General features: G+C 41.1%; 1 protein-coding gene across 2 annotated transcripts in view; it reads right to left on the reverse strand.

Moving 5' to 3' along the window:
• The window catches only part of TUBGCP3 (tubulin gamma complex component 3), a 124,962-nt gene that overhangs the window by 36,055 nt on the left and 75,896 nt on the right, over positions 1-13,011 (reverse strand). The gene's annotated exons all lie outside the window — the stretch shown is intronic.

Below are 13,011 nucleotides of genomic sequence, written 5' to 3' on the forward strand. Positions count from 1 at the left end.
AATAAAATGTAAAAAAAAAAAAAAAAGTTTGTTAAATTCTCAGGACTGCAAAAAACTATTTAAGAGGTAAAAAAAAAAACGCAAAAAATTGGTATCACTGCGTCCGTAAAAGTCTGAAACTATTACAATATAGCATTATTTGACTCACACAGTGAACGGCGTAAAAAAAATAATTAAAACCCAAGAATCGCAGTCTTTTGTTCACTATAGGGCTAAAAAGAAAGAAATAAAAAGTGATAAAAAAAATCGTATGTATCAAAAAAATGGTGCTAATAAAAACTAAGCCGCTCAAATGATGGAAAAATATAAGTTATGGCTCTCAGAATGTGGTGAAACTGAACAAATATTTTTTTTTTAACCAATAGCTTTTTCTTTGTAAAAGAAGTAAAATATGTTATTTTTTTCTATTTTCTGTTGTCTAAAACCTGGGTGCGTCTTATAGTCCGAAAAATATGGCAATGTACTGGGAAACTTAAAAAAAATCTTTGCGGGATGAAATTGGGAAAAATTGTTTTTGGGGTTTTGTTTTTAAGTCTTTCACGTGCGGTAAATACGACAACTTAATTTTATTCTGCGTCTCAATACGATTACGGTCATACCAAATTTATACAGTTTTTTTTTTTTATATTTTACTACCTTTACAAAGAAAAGACTATTTGTTAAAAAAAATAAAGAATTGTTTTGTATCATCACATTCGGAGAGCCATAACTTTTATTTTTTGGTCGATTGAGCGGGGTGAGGGCTTATTTTTGGTGGGACGAGCTGTAGCTTTTATTGGTACCATTTTATGGTACATACAACTTCTTGATCACATATTAAAATTTTTTTTTTAGAGCTAAAATGACCAAAAAAACAGCAATTTTGGAGTTTTAAATTCTTTATTTCTTACAGCGTTCACCGTGCGCAATAAATTACGTTTTACTTTATTCTGCGGGTCGGTACGAATGTTTTGCAGTCTTTGCACAATAAAATCACATTTTTATAAAATTATTTCTTTTGTGTGTCACCATATTCTGAGAGCCATAACTTCTTTATTTTTCAGTTAAGAAAGCTGTGTAAGGGCTTGTTTTTTGCGAGACGGGTGTTAGTTTTTGTTAGTACTATTTTGGGGTACATATGACTTTTTGATCACTTTTTATTCTATATCTTGGGAGGGGTGGTGACCAAAAAATAGCGATGCTGGAATAGTTTTTCATTTATTTTTTTGCCGTGTTCACCATTCGGGAAAAACAACATTATAGTTTTATAGTTTTGGTCGTTACGAACGCGGCGATACCAAAAATGTGTACTTTCTTTTAACGGTTTCATTTTTTTCCTATAATAAAAGACTTACTACTGGGAAAAAAAAAAAAGCTTTTATTTTTACACTTTTATAAAAACATTTTTATTAACTTTTTACACTTTCTTTTTTTTACCTGCAGCTCTGATCGCTGCTAGAATACATTACACTACTTAGTAGTGACTTTGTAGTAGTGACTAATTTATTCCAACTGTCAGTGTGACGTCACAGTCACTCTGACAGCAAGCCTACCAGGACCAGCCAGAGGCTGGTCCTCATAGGCTTCCATACAGGGAGAGACCCGGAGGCCATTGCCTGGCGACCCGCAAGCCGTTACCTGGCCTCCGATTGCCATGGCAGCCCCCTCGATTGCATGGGAGGTGCCGATGTGCTACTAACCCCCTAAATACGGCGATCGCAAACTTTTAAGGGGTTAATTGCCAAAATCAGAGGCGAAGAGCTACTGATCAGCAACACTGGAGTCTCAGCTGTCGGGGACAGCTGACCTCCCGGCTCCCGATGCACACTGTCGCTGGCAGTGTGCATCGGGAACGACACAGTGATTTCCTGTCACTCTGACAGGAAGGCTTGCTAGGAAAAGTGTTTGCTTTTATCTATTTTATACTTCATAAACTTTCACTTTTTTTTTGTCACTAGGGGACTTGAGGCTGCTCATTTTCTTGCATTGAAATACCAATGCATTATTGCCGGTCAGTGTAACATTAGATATGGACTAATAGACTTATACCTACGGCAGACTTGGGGACCTTAATTAGACCTTCTTTTGCCATGTTAAGCCATTGGCAATCCACAAGTGTCACAGGGCCCCGATGGAACTCTACAGCAGAGGAGTTCCATAGTTTTGTAGCAGCCCTCAACACAAATGATATAGGGCTTAGGTTCACGTGTGAGATCAGTGAAAATGAATTGTCTTTTCTGGATTTGAAAATTATAAAAACAGGAGAAGGTACAATTCGTACAAAGGTACACCGGAAAGAAACAGCAACCAATAGTTTCTTGCAATGGAACAGCTGTCATCCTTATCCCCTCAAACGTGGCATTCCAAAAGGCCAATTTATGAGAGTACGCAGGAATTGTAGCTCCATGGGCGACTTTGAGTGCCAGGCTCAGGAACTCAAGATAAGATTGAAGGATAGAGGCTTCCCCAAGGGTGTAATCAGAAAGGCCTATGAGGGAGCAAGGGACGCAGATAGACAATGTCTTCTGGTTCCTAAAAAACGTAAACAAGAACAAGTTACGAGACTCATAGGCACATATGATTCTAAACAAAATGATATCATGCAAATCCTGAAAAGGTATTGGCGCATTCTCAGTTCTGACACAGATTTGGTTGATCAGATCACACAGTGGCCCTCTGTTACGTATCGGAGAGGGAAAAACATCAGGGACAGAGTCATGCATAGCTGTTTTGACCCCATTTTACCTAGGGGTACGTGGCTGGATAGACAAATACCAGGCACTTTCAGATGTGGTAGCTGTAAAGCTTGTGACTTCATTCTCAAAGGGAATAGCTTTACCAGTGTTGCAACACAGGAGAAATACAACATTCGGGATTTTGTCAATTGCAAAACAGCGGGGGTGGTTTACCTCATTACATGCCCATGCCCCCTTAATTATGTGGGAAAAACGGCGCGACATTTTCGGCGCCGGATAAGGGAGCATGTCGGAGATATTATCCATGCTAGGGACACCCCAATATCTAAGCATGTGCATGCCAAACACCAAGGCCAAGCAGCATGTTTAAAGTTTCAAGCAATTGAACTTATTAGACCCCCCAAAAGAGGAGGTGACTGGGACAACCTTATTCTACGCAAAGAAGCCCAATGGATCCATAGACTGGCATGCATACAACCAGCGGGTTTAAACGAGCAGACTAATTATACTTGTTTTATCTAATATGTTATACCATTCCTCCACCTTAGATGGCCAATATTTACCTCGGGTGGCCTTTTGGTTGGGTGGTTGTATTTTGCATAGTTCACTATGTTTGATATTGGCCATATTGACCACTTAACATATTCAGAGATTTTGTGTTTAAATATTTTAAATGGGAGGGATTCCGCTATCTTGTCCACCTAATATGTGTTTTTAAACTAAAGAGTTGCTTATTTGAGGCAGTCCACTTGCGGTGGGTAACTGTCCCGCAAGACATACTCACAAACAAATTATCGGCTTGCTCTTACCTTCTTCCTATTTGGCAGTCCGGGCGATACGTCCCTGGCTCCCACTGCGCCTGCGCGTTCGGATTGATGCGGCCGATGATGACCCCTGGCTGTCAGCTGACGGCGGGGGGTCACATGGGCAGGTGTCACGAATCGAGAGGGTGTTATGATTGGTCAGTTCATGTATCGCCGCCAAAACGAGGGGTGGAGTTTGGGGCTTATAGTAACCTAGCGCCTGTAATGAAGTATGCCGTTGACATCGATACGAGCATCTTCCCGTGACGCACAGCAGAATATCTGCTGTTGCATACTATTATCGCTGGTGATGAGGCCAGAGTGACCAAGATACGGACCCCTGAGGATGAGTATCTGAAACGCGTAGGGTCTTTCATTGTATACTGAATGTCTGCATAGGGGACAGTAGCATTGTTTTACACCCAGCGCTAGGAGTTCCGGTGTTTTGTTTACGGACACTGGTGCAATTTGGGGATTGTACTACTGTTGTGCCCAGGTCATATGCTGTTGTCAGTGAAACATTGTTACAAACACTGAGATATATCTATCATAATGACTCAGTGTTTTCTGTTTAATACGTTTTTAAACTATCACGGTGGGGCTTATTTCACAGTGGTGTGTTACCCCTGTTTTTAAAATGAGTTACTAATAAAAGGTATATTTTACTCAATTGTCACTTCAGTGAACCTGCTCATTTTCTTGCATTGAAATACCAATGCATTATTGCCGGTCAGTGTAACATTAGATATGGACTAATAGACTTATACCTACGGCAGACTTGGGGACCTTAATTAGACCTTCTTTTGCCATGTTAAGCCATTGGCAATCCACAAGTGTCACAGGGCCCCGATGGACATACAGAGGCAGCCCCCTCTATTTTTTAAACTCCATAGATGCTGTAATTGCTTTCGACCGCTGTATTTAAGGGGTTAAACAGCTGAGATCAGAGGTTTCGCTGATCCCGGTCGTTACAGCAGCAGCCCAGTTGTCAATCACAGCCAGACCTCTGCTGTTGATCACAAAGGTCACAGCTCCTGTGCACGCACGATCACCATGACATACATGTACATCATGGAGCCTTTAGTTCAGGCAACCAATGACAAAGATGTTTGTCATGAGGCATTAGGATGTTGAACAGGACCGGTCCGCCCCCGACAGATGTTTTACTAAACATTTGTTGCCCCCATAAATTCACCCTTCCACTGCCGAGCACGTATGTAATATGTCATTACTTTAAACACTACACATTATACCTACAGGAGCTTTATGACATCATATTCTAAAGGAGCTTTTACATGGGCCAATGATCAGACAAATAAGCGTTCATATGAACGCCCATTCCCAATAATTGCATGTGTAGACAGGGCAACTATCAGTCGATGAACGAGCAAACGCTCGTCCATCAGCTAATCGTAAAATGTATGCTGCACAAAATATCATGGTCGACAGCACATCCTGTGTGAATAGGGAGATGTGCTGCCGGAATGATGGAAATGCATAGGAACGAGCGATTGTAGTAACGATCGCTCGTCCCATAACGTTACTGAGCATAGCTCCTTGTGAAAGCACCGAACCGCTTCGTTGATCGGCACTCGTTTTTACGCCCCAATTTGGCAGGTGTAAAAGGACCCTTAATCCAAAAGGCATTTATATGGAATTGCTCTCCTATTTGCAGATAAAACAGCTTCCAATCTCTATTCTAGTTCATCCCAATGGTGTTTGATGGGGTTAAGGTCAGTAGTCTGCGCAGGCCAGTCAAGATCTTCTACATCAAATTTTCCAACCATGCCTTCATGGAGCTTATTTTGTCATGCTGGAACAGGAAACGGCCCTCCCCAAATTGTTCCCACAAAGTTAGAAGCATACAATTGTCCAAAATGTATTGGTATTCCAAAGAATTATGGATTTCCCTTCACTACAACTAAGGGGCCTAGGCCAATACCTGAAAAACAACCCCATAGCTTTATCACTCCTTCACCAATCTTTATAGTTGGCACAAAGCAGTCAGGCAGGCAACGTTCTCCTTGTGATGCCAAACCCAGACTCGTCCATCAGACTGCCAGATAGAAAGCGTGATTCGTCACTCCACAGAACACGTTTCCACTGCTCCAGAGTTCAGTAGCGGTGTGCTTTACACCACTCCATCCGTCACTTGGCATTTTACTTGGTGATGTAAGGCAGGCATGCAGCTGCTCGGACATGGAAACCCATGTCAAGAAGCTACCGATGCACAATTTTTGTGCAGATGTTAATGCTAGAGATGGTTTGAAACTCTGCAGTTATGGAGTCAGAGAGTTGTCGACTTTTATGCATTATGCGCCTACGCACCCCCACTCTGTAAATTGATGTGGTCTGCCACTTCGTGGCAGAGTTGCTGTGGTTCCTAAACACTTCCACTTTGCAATAATACCCCTCACAGTTGATCATGGAACATCGAGGAAAGAAGAAACTAGTTGCAACGGTGGCATCCTATTACAGTACCACGCTCAAGTTTAGTGAGCTCCTTAGATTAAGCCATTCTTTCACGAATGTTTATAAAGGCAGACTGCATGGTTAGGGGCTGGATTTTATACACCTGTGGCAATGGGACTGAACTCAGGTGTTTCATTCAAGAATAAACTGGTGTGTCCCAATACTTTTTAATATAGTGTTTGTGCATTTGGACATAGGAATAAGAGCCATTTATAAACTATGCACATCAATAACTTATAATTTTTGCATACATAGCTTTTTGCCAGATTTTTATAAAAACTGTTTGACGTTCCACATAAACGATCTAAGAACAACAGTGCCACATGATTTTTAATGGAGTATTTACATACTTTCTAGGACAAAGCAGACGTTATTTCTGAGATGAACTCCGGAAGTATTAGCATGTCAAAACATAAGACTTTCTAAATATGTTTAACCCCTTAATGACCGGACCGGAAAAGACCTTAACCCCTTCCCGCTCCTTGACGTACTATTACGTCATGGCAGCTGTATAGTTCGCGCTCCATGCCGTAATAGTACGTCTCGGGAGTAACGGCCGTTTCGGCCGTCCTCCCGACACATACAGGAGCTGTGACGCTGCTGTCTTGTTCAGCAGCTGTCACAGCTCCTACAGCGGGGACCGATCGCTGTGTCCCCGCTGATTAACCCCTTAAAAGCCGCGTTCTATAGAGATCGCGGCTTTTTATGGGTTAAGCTGCCATCGCCGGCCTGCTACGCGACAGCGGCCGGCTATGGTGACTATGGCAACCGGACACCAAACAATGGCGTCCGGCTATGCCATAGACGGAAGCCTAGTGGGTCCTGACAACGTCAGGACCCACTATGCTTGCTGTCAGTGAGTAGCTGACAGTTCTAATACACTGCACTACGCATGTAGTGCAGTGTATTAGAATAGCGATCAGGGCCTCCTGCCCTCATGTCCCCTAGTGGGACAAAGTAATAAAGTTAAAAAAAAGTTAAAAAAAGATGTGTAAAAATAAGAAAATAAAAGATTTATAAGTATTAAAAGTAAAAATCCCCCTTTTTACCTTATCAGTCATTTATTATTAATAAAAATATATAAACAAACAAATAAACTATACATAATTGGTATCGCCGCGTCCGTAACGGCCTGAACTACAAAATTATTTCATTATTTATCCCGCACGGTGAACGCCGTAAAATAAAATAATAATAAACCGAACCACAATCACAATTGTTTGGTCACTTCACCTCCCAAAAAATGGAATAAAAAGAGATCAAAAAGTCGCATGTACCTAAAAATGGTACTGATGGAAACTACAGTTCGTTACGCAAAAAATAAGTCCTCGCACGGCTTTATTGATTGAAAAATAAAAAAGTTCTGGCTCTTAGAATAAGGTAACACAAAAAGTGAATGATTGTTTACAAAACGTATTTTATTGTGCAAACGCCATAAGACATAAAAAAAAACTATAAACATCTGGTATCGACGTAATCGTATCGCCCCGCAGAATAAAGTGAACATGTCAATTATAGCGCACGGTGAACGCCGTAAAAAAACAAGAAAAAAAAAACAATCGTACAATTGCTGTTTTTTAGTCACCACGCCACCTAAAAATAGAATAAAAACTGATCAAAAAGCCGCATGCACCCCAAGAAAACTACAATGGATTCCTCAAGGGGTCTAGTTTCCAAATTGGGGTCACTTTTGGGGGGTTCCCAATGTTTTGGCACCACAAGACCTCTTCAAACCGGACATGGTGCCTAATAAAAAAGAGGCTTCAAAATCCACTAAGTGCTCCTTTGCTTCGGAGGCCGGCGCTTCAGTCCATTACCGCACTAGGGCCACATGTGGGATATTTCTCAAAACTGCAGAATCTGGGCAATAAGTATTAAGTTGCGTTTCTCTGATAAATCCTTTTGTGTTATAAAAAAAATGGTATAAAAGAGGATTTTCTGACAAAAAAAAATATGTAAATTTCACCTCTACTTTGCTCTAAATTTTTGTGAAACACCTAAAGGGTTCATAAACTTTCTAAATGCTGTTGGGAATACTTTGAGGGGTCTAGTTTCTAAAATGGGGTATTTGATAGGGGTGTCTAATATATGGGCCCCTCAAAGCAACTTCAGAACTGAACTGGAACCTAAAAAAATAAATAAATGAGGCAATACTTCATTTCTTACATTATACTGATAATGAGCCGTGCCCACCCCGAGATGACCCCAGTTTTGACCGTTTGTATAAACGGAGACATCTATTAGACCGTTCCAGTGCCCGGTTTTCCCAAGCATACACCCCCGAGAAGTGTATTTCTATTGATGAGTCCCTGGTACATTTTAAAGGGAGGGTTCAATTCCGCGAGTACGTGCCGGGTAAGAGGGCAAGGTATGGCGTGAAGATGTATAAGCTGTGAGAGTGCATCAGGGTATACCTACAGGTTTAGGATATATGAAGGAAAGGCCACCCCCAAACCAGACTGCATCCTGGACTACAATAGGTACATGGGAGGGATGGACTTGTAAGATCAAGCCCTGAAGCCCTACAGCGCCATGCAGTGTGGTATAAGAAGCTGGCCGGGCACATCATACAGATGGCATTGTACAATGCGTACGTGCTACGTCGATGTGCAGGCCAGACGGGAACTTTCCTGGAATTTCAAGAGGTGATTATCAAGAACCTAATCTTTAGGGACCAAGAAGGGGGGGGCACCCAGTACTTCTGGAAGCGAGCCCACACGCATCGTACCAGGGCAACACTTTCCAGGAGAAGTTCCCCAAACTGGCAAGAAGGGAAAAAGTAAAAAGAGGTGCAAAGTCTGCTATAAGAGGGCGATAATGGATGACACAATATATCAATGTGACACGTGTCCCGAATAACCAGAGCTCTGTATGAAAGTGTTTTAAAATTTATCATACATCCCTTGGTTTATAATTTACCCCAATTTTACTTACCCTGATGCACTCCACACAGCTTATCCCCCCTCGTCTTTCCCCTCTGGGCCCTGCTGTGTGCCCAGGCAGCTGATAACAGCCACATGTAGGGTATTGCCATACCCGGGAGAACCCACATTACAGTTTATGGGGTGTAGGTCTCCGGTCAAAATGCTCACTACACCTCTAGATGAATGCCTTAAGGGTGTAGTTTTTAAAACGGGGTCACTTCTTGCGGGTTTCAACTGTACTGGTACCTCAGGGGCTTCTGCATAAATGACTTCGCACTAGAAAATCCCCAGTAGGCCAAATGGTGGTCCTTTCCTTCTGAGCCCTCCCATGGGCCCAAACGGCAGTTTATCACAACAAATGGGGTATTGCGGCACTCAGAACAAATTGCGCAACAGAATGGGGTATTTTGTTTCTTGTGAAAATAAGAAATTTTCAGCCAAAACTACATATTATTTGAAAAAAATAATTTTGTTTTCATTCCCAGCCCAATTCAAATAAGTTCTGTGAAGAAACTATGGAGTCTAAATGGTCACATTACCCATAAATGAATTCCTTGAGGGGTGTAGTTTCCAAAATGGGGTCACTTCTGGTGGGTTTCCATTGCTTTGATACCTCTGGGGCTCTGCAAATGCGACATGGCACCCAAAAACCAAACCAGCAAAATCTGTACTCCAAAGAACACACAGCGCTCCTTCCCTTCTGAGGCCTCCCATGGGCCAAAACGGCAGTTTATTGCCACAAATGGGGTATTGATGCACTCAGGAGAAATTGGGCAACAAAATTGAGTATTTTGTTCCCTGTGAAAATAAGAAATTTTGGTAAAAAATTACATCTTATTGGAAAAAATGTCATTTTTTTAATGTCACAGCCCAATTGAAATAGGTGCTGTGAAAAAACTGTGTGGTCAAAATGCGAACAACAACCATAAATTAATTCCTTGAGGGGTGTAGTTTCCAAAATGGGGTCACTTTTGGTGGGTTTCCATTGCTTTGATACCTCTGAGGCTCTGCAAATGCGACATGGCACCCGAAAACCAATCCAACAAAATCTGGACTCCAACAAACATATAGCGCTCCTTTCCTTCTGAGCCCTCCCATGGGCCCAAACGGCAGTTTATCACCACAAATGGGGTATTGCCACACTAAGGACAAATTGGGCAACAAAATGGGGTATTTTGTTCCCTGTGAAAATAAGACATTTTGATCACAAATGACATTTTATTGGAAAAAATGTCATTTTTTTCATTTCAGGGCCCAATTCAAATACGTTCTGTGAAAAAACTGTGCGGTCAAAATGGTAACAACAACCCTAAATGAATTCCTTGAGGGGTGTAGTTTCCAAAATGGGGTCACTATTGGGGGATTCCTACTGTTTTGACACCTCAACACCTCTTCAAACCTGGCATGCTACCTAAAATATATTCTAATAAAAAAGAGGACTCAAAATGCACTAGGTGCTTCTTTGCTTCTAGGGCTTGTGTTTTAGTCCACGAGCGCAGTAGGGCCACATGTGGGACATTTCTAAAAACTGCAGAATCTGGACAATACATATTTAGTAGTGTTTCTCTGGTAAAACCTTCTGTGTTACAGAAAAAAAAATGAATAAAATTGAAATTCAGCAAGAAAAATGAAATTTGCAAATTTCACCTCCACTTTGCTTTAATTCCTGTGAAATGCCTGAAGGGTTAAAAAACTTTCTAACTGCTGTTTTGAATACTTTGAGGGGTCTAGTTTTTAAAATGGGGTGTTTTATCAGGGTTTCTAATACATAGGCCCCTCAAAGCCACTTCAGAACTCAAGAGGTCCTTAAAAAAAAAGGCTTTTGAAATTTTCTTAAAAATATGAGAAATTGCTGTTTATGTTCTAAGCCTTGTAACGTCCAAGAAAAATAAAAGAATGGTCAAAAAACGATACCAATCTAAAGTAGACATATGGGAAATGTGAACTAGTAACTATTTTGGGTGGTATAACCGTCTGTTTTACAAGCAGATGCATTTCAATTCTGAAAAATGCTATTTTTTCAACATTTTCTCTACATTTTGCAATTTTTCACCAATAAACACTGAATATATCGACCAAATTTTACCACGAACATGAAGCCCAATGTGTCACGAGAAAACAATCTCAGAATCGCTTGGGTAGGTTTAAGCATTCCGACGTTATTACCACATAAAGTGAAATATGTCAGATTTGAAAAATGGGCTCTGAGCCTTAAGGCCAAAACTAGGCTGCGTCCTTAAGGGGTTAATGACCAGCTAAATGTTTCTGTTTTTGCCTCTCTGGCTTTCAGCAGCCATAACATTTTTATTTTTTCATTGACGTGGCAGTATGAGGCCTTGTTTTATGCGAGAGAAATAGTATTTTTTTTTTACGGTGTGAATATTGGAAAAAGCGATTCTCGACATAGTTTTTCTTGTTTATTTTTTATCAGGTTCACGTTTCACGCTAAATAACCCATTAGATTAATTCTTCAGGTTATTACGGTCATGTAGATACCTAATATGTGTAGTTTTTTTGTATTTATTTAGTGCAGGGGCAATAAAGTGTATTTTATGCAAAATAATGACTTTTTTTGTTACTTTTTTTATTTATTTTTTTGTTACTTTTTTTTTTAATCTCATCAAGGGATAACTTTATTTCTAACTTTTTTTTTTGTTTTTTTACTTGTAATGTATTAGCATACTCCTGTATGCTAATGCATTACACTGTGTCACTATGACACAGGCTGCTGATCGGGCAGCACATAGTGTGCCCGAACAGCAAGCAAACGGAACAGACAGCCCTGGGGTCCTTTGTTGGTCCCCAGGGCTGACTGCAGAGGGATTCCTTGGTGTTTGATCAAAGAGGGGATTTCCCTTTGATCATGCCGCGGTCACGGACCGCGACAATCAAAGGGTTAAACAGCTGGGGTTCGAATGTTTTCCGACCCCAGCTGTGTTCAGGAGGCTGTTCTAAGATCAGAAGCTGTTAGTTACAGCTCCTGCTTAGAGGACGAGCGCTCACACGAGCGCTCATCAGCCTCATCTGCAGCGACGCCAAAAGAAAAGAGCAATTTTGCACTGTTTTCTATTTACATTTTTACAGCGTTCACCGTGCGGGTTAACCCCTTCCTGACATCCGCCGTATATATACGGCGCACGTCGGGTGTGGGAGTATGGAGCGGGCTCACTGGCTGAGCAGCCTGGGGGCCTGATGTAGACATGATAAAAATATCCGTATCGATCTCGCCAGTTTAACCCCTCAGGTGCAACGCTCAATAGCAAGCTCCGCTTCTGAGTGGTTTTGCAGAGAGGGCGGGAGCTCCCTCTCTCACCCCACCGGCACCCTGTGCAAGATCGCAGGGTGTCGGTGTCTTCTATGGCAGGCGGGGGCCTAATAAAGGCCCTCAGGTCTGCCTCTAGTTAATGCCTGCTAGGCCATGCCAGAGGCATGGCCTAGCAGATGACTGTCCGTTTTAAACGGACAGGCATTAATACGCTGCAATACAGAAGTATTGCCGTGTGTTATAAAAGAGACTAGTAAAAAAAAGGTTTAATAAAGTTAATACAAAAATAAGTGGGAAAAAAAATGAAAAACCCACTTTTCCCCCTTCCCAAATGCTTTATTATTAAAGTTACACATATTTGGTATAGCCAAGTCCGTAACCACCCCAACTATAAAGTCATTTCATTATTTAACTCCTTAATGACCAGCCTATTTTAGACCTTAATAACCAAGCCATTTTTGACGTTTTTCCATCATCTCATTCAAAGAGCTATAGCCTTTTTATTTTTGCGCCAACATAGCTGTATAAAGTCTTGTTTTGTGCGGGACAAGTTGTAATTTTTAATAGCACCATTTTGGGGTATATAGAATTTATTGATTAACTTTTATTAACTTTTTTTTGGGGGAGGGGGAGAAAAAACCAGCAATTTCGCCACTTTTTTGCGTCCTAAATTCATGCCGTTTACCGTGTGGTATAAATAACACAATAACTTTATTCAGCGGGTTGTTGCGATTGCAACGATACCAAATTTGTATAGTGGTTGTGTGTTTTACTACTTTTACACAGTGAAAACTCATTTTTTTCAAAATTATTTGTTTTTTTGTCTCCATATTTGAAGAGCCGTAACATTTTTATTTTTTCGCCGATGCAAT

The sequence above is a fragment of the Rhinoderma darwinii genome, chromosome 2 (genome assembly GCF_050947455.1).
Source record: "Rhinoderma darwinii isolate aRhiDar2 chromosome 2, aRhiDar2.hap1, whole genome shotgun sequence".
NCBI classification, from domain to species: Eukaryota; Metazoa; Chordata; class Amphibia; order Anura; family Rhinodermatidae; genus Rhinoderma; species Rhinoderma darwinii.